This window comes from Hylobates moloch, unplaced genomic scaffold, assembly GCF_009828535.3.
Source record: "Hylobates moloch isolate HMO894 unplaced genomic scaffold, HMol_V3 SCAFFOLD_1, whole genome shotgun sequence".
Lineage (NCBI taxonomy): Eukaryota > Metazoa > Chordata > Mammalia > Primates > Hylobatidae > Hylobates > Hylobates moloch.
Genome location: NW_026652276.1, coordinates 172,034,923 through 172,038,536, shown reverse-complemented (window position 1 = coordinate 172,038,536; position 3,614 = coordinate 172,034,923). Strand labels below are relative to the sequence as shown.

At 41.0% G+C, this 3,614-nt stretch overlaps 1 pseudogene; it reads right to left on the bottom strand.

Annotated features, from left to right (window-relative positions):
• Positions 1-1,409: 1,409 nt before the first annotated feature.
• On the bottom strand, positions 1,410-1,658 carry LOC116814138 (protein PET117 homolog, mitochondrial-like; annotated as a pseudogene).
• Positions 1,659-3,614: the final 1,956 nt, after the last annotated feature.

The following is a 3,614-nucleotide window of genomic DNA, read 5'->3' as shown; positions in this document are numbered from 1 at the left end:
AAAAGAAAACCAGGCATTGCCCAATGAGAGGCAGCTGTCCTTGGTGGGGCGGGGGCGCACAGAGAAATCCAGAGGAGAAGTAAATGGGCTTGTCAACAGGGTGTGGTCAGAGGAGCTCAAAGATGAAAAGTCAATCTCTTCTTTTTCAAGAATCACATCTGCCTGTGGCCTTGGCTTATGGATTTTACAGGGATAGAAGACATACTCCTCTCAAGAAAGCCAGCCACTTCCTTCTGGCCTCTTCTGTCTTTTGCTTCCTGAGCTCAAGACCTTTTCTCTTTTAATTCCATGGCAGATTCCACAGGATTCTAACTTGCCTGTTTTCTAAGTCTCTGAACAGTAATGATGGAATCTAAAGTTGGTTTTGAGGCTGCTTTTACTTCAAACTTGAGGCAGACAACTTTTTTTCCTTTGGGTTTCAATGTTGAAGGTTTCTTATGAACAAGTTTCTACCATCCTGGTTATCCAAATTCCTGAGCACCTGAACAGAAGTATATGGGATTTTCCACACTGAGGCAACCTGCTACTGTGCTCCACCAGTCTGAAGTCTTTTTATTTTTCCCTAGTAAAAAAGTCCAATGTTTCCCAATAAAAATGCAGATATCTTCATTCTATCTGAAATAACCTTGATGTCCACTTCCTTCCAGAGACAAGTTGTACATTGCCAACATGATGACTTTGCTGCCATGTCAGCCTCAGCCTTTCATACTGTTCCTTGCCATCTGCTGAGCAACCAGAAAAAGTAAATATAAAAAAAATTATCACCCTTAACATAACTGAGCTGTCCCCTCAGCTGTCTGGTTGGTATCCATTTTTGGTACTTGTCACAGAAGCAGGACAGCTGCTTCTCCATCCACAATACATCTTCTTCATTGCTGTTAGGGAATCCCTGCTCTAGTCATGACGTAAGTCTCCTGATGTCTGATCCTCCAATTGGACAATCAGGGGAGTTTCTCTCTCCACTTCACCTTCATCCAGCCCTTCTGAGGTAGATGTTATTGTGGCTTCATCACTATCTTGACTGATCAAACTACTCAGGTGGATGTAACTATCTATTCCTTCCTTCTCACAGAAGCAGTGCTTTTCAGTCACAATCCTAAGCTCTGGGCCATGAACTTAACAGGGCTTTTACCAGGATCACACAGGCAGAAACTCTTCAGGAGACTGTACTCCTGTATTTCTTTATTCAGACATAAGGAACTTTGAAAGCAGTAATTTACAATATATGATCCACTATCCTTTATTTGATCAAATTTAAAAAGACAGTGACTAAAAAAAAGATTAAGATACCACTAAGCTATTCTCCATCAACAGGCACAGATACACACACACACACACACACACACACACACACACACACACAATGTCCAGTGTCATCTGTCCCATTGATATTTCACATTCATTTCAAGTTAAGTTTTTTGAAATCCTTTTGCGAATAACATCTTCTGTCTTTCTGCTTCAAGTTGCTCAGTTAAAATAATCTGTTCTCCCAAAAGATGAATATTTACTTTTTTTCTAATTTTTTCTCTCAGTGTCTCTGATAACTCCATCATGAAGCTTCTGCTGGTCCTGCCATTGCTCCAGATGCATGCTGGCCACGTGGCTGCCGTCAGCATCACCACCGAGAGGCCCAGCAATGCCTTCAAACGCCTCGACATCCCTGTGCTAGCTTCCAAGGCCTCTTTCTCCCACCTCTCAAGGCTGGTCAGTAGCATTTAATTTAGTTCAACAAACATCTATTGACTGTCTATTATAGGTAAGGCATCAAAAGATTTACTAACTAGTGGAGGAGATATACAAACAAAAATGATCTATATTATAAGTCAGAGTAGAATAAATGGTGGAAATAAGTGCAATAAAAGAAACATCTGGGGAAAGAGAAGGAATAATATTCTGACTTGGGGACCAGATAATGTTTCACAGAACTGTAATATAAGCTGGGCCTAGAACAGTGAGTAGGGTTTCAAAAGCAGGAGGAGGGGAGGTGTATGCAAGCTGGGGCAGAGGAAAAAATATTTCAGATTAGAGTCAAAATATGAGAAAAATCATAGTGGTAAGAAAATTTATGGCCTATTTGGGCAATGTCAAGCAGTCTAACATGACAGAAACATTTTGTCTATGTGTGTGTGTGTATGTGTGTGTGTGTGTGTGTGTGTGTGTGTGTGTGTGTGTGTGTGTGACTGAACCATGAAGAGCCCTGAATGTCATTCTAAAGTGTTTAGATTTTATCCCTTACAATAGATGTCCTAAAAGGTTGCCCAGCTGGGGAATGATATGTGCAAACTTTTGCTTTAAGCATATATATATAGCTCTTGAAGCTGAGTGAAGAGTGATTGATAGACTGATAGAATGACAGTTAGATCTTGTGGAATACATTCAAGCTAGGAGATCCAGAAATAAGAATGTGAGAAAGAAACCAGGAGGGCAGAGAGAATGGAGAGGGACTGATACGGAATATTGTGGAAGTGGACTCAATTGGACTTGACAACTGCCTACATATGGACAGCAAAGGAGAGGTGGAAGTTTTTTACTTGGGTGATATTCACATTTCCTCAGCGTTTACTCCCCTCCCACTAGGGGGTCATGCAATGACTCCACCAAATTCAGTCAATGTCCCTGGTCTCTTCCTTAGTTTTTCCTTCCTAAATTCGTTCATATTGTTGGGCATACGGATTTTGCCTCACTGCCCATGCTTTGGCATTGATGTACATATAGGGTCTATAATCATAGAAGCAACCTTATGAAAGAACTGTGTCCCAGTGATCTTTTAATACTGATCAGTAGGAGTAGTACTTTCCCTGCCACTGTATGCAGACTTGAGCAAGCTCCATAACTCTTCCGTTCATCCTTAAGTAAGATAAAGAGTTATAGCTACTTTAAATGACTTGTCTCAATTAGGTAAAAAGAATGTGTAGTCAAATAACAAAACTTAGAACGTCATTTAAAGTATAAAAATATTCTCCAACCACCCCTTCCCAAGCTGGGGTCTGCTCTGCAATGGGTGTTGGCAACTCAACTCCTAGCATTTCTTCTCTTCCTTCAATTTGTTAGACTAATGGGAAGAGAGGAGAGAGAAGGGAGATGGAAAAGTTGTTATCTTTGTTCTCATTTTACATGACTTTACTCCCTTCGAGCCTGACTGATGATAAAAGTTAATTCTTTAGTGGGCACTTTGAGGGAGTCATTGGAAACCCTCGTGTATCATCTCATCTATAGTTCCCTTGATACGGATAAAAGTTTCCCCATCTTATCTGGTCACTTACTTTCTCTGCAGCTCTTTGCAATTCTTTGGTTCACCTTGAACTCTTGTCTGCTGAGGTCTCAGCACAGGCAGTCCTTATAGGGGAGGCTCTAATACAACTCACATGCTGGCTGACCCTCATCTGGTCCATGGGAAGCATAAACACATTCTTGGCTCAGACAATAAATCAGCAGATAATAAATTAGCAGACAATAAATCAGCAGCAACATGCTCCTAAAGCTGGAGGCCAGACCATCCCAATTCCTAGATTTTCTGAGTATGAGTCAAGCAATAGGCTGCCATGTCTCCATAATACATAAGACTTATCAAACTCTAGGCAACCCCTATAAATTCCCTCTCACTAGTTTGCAAT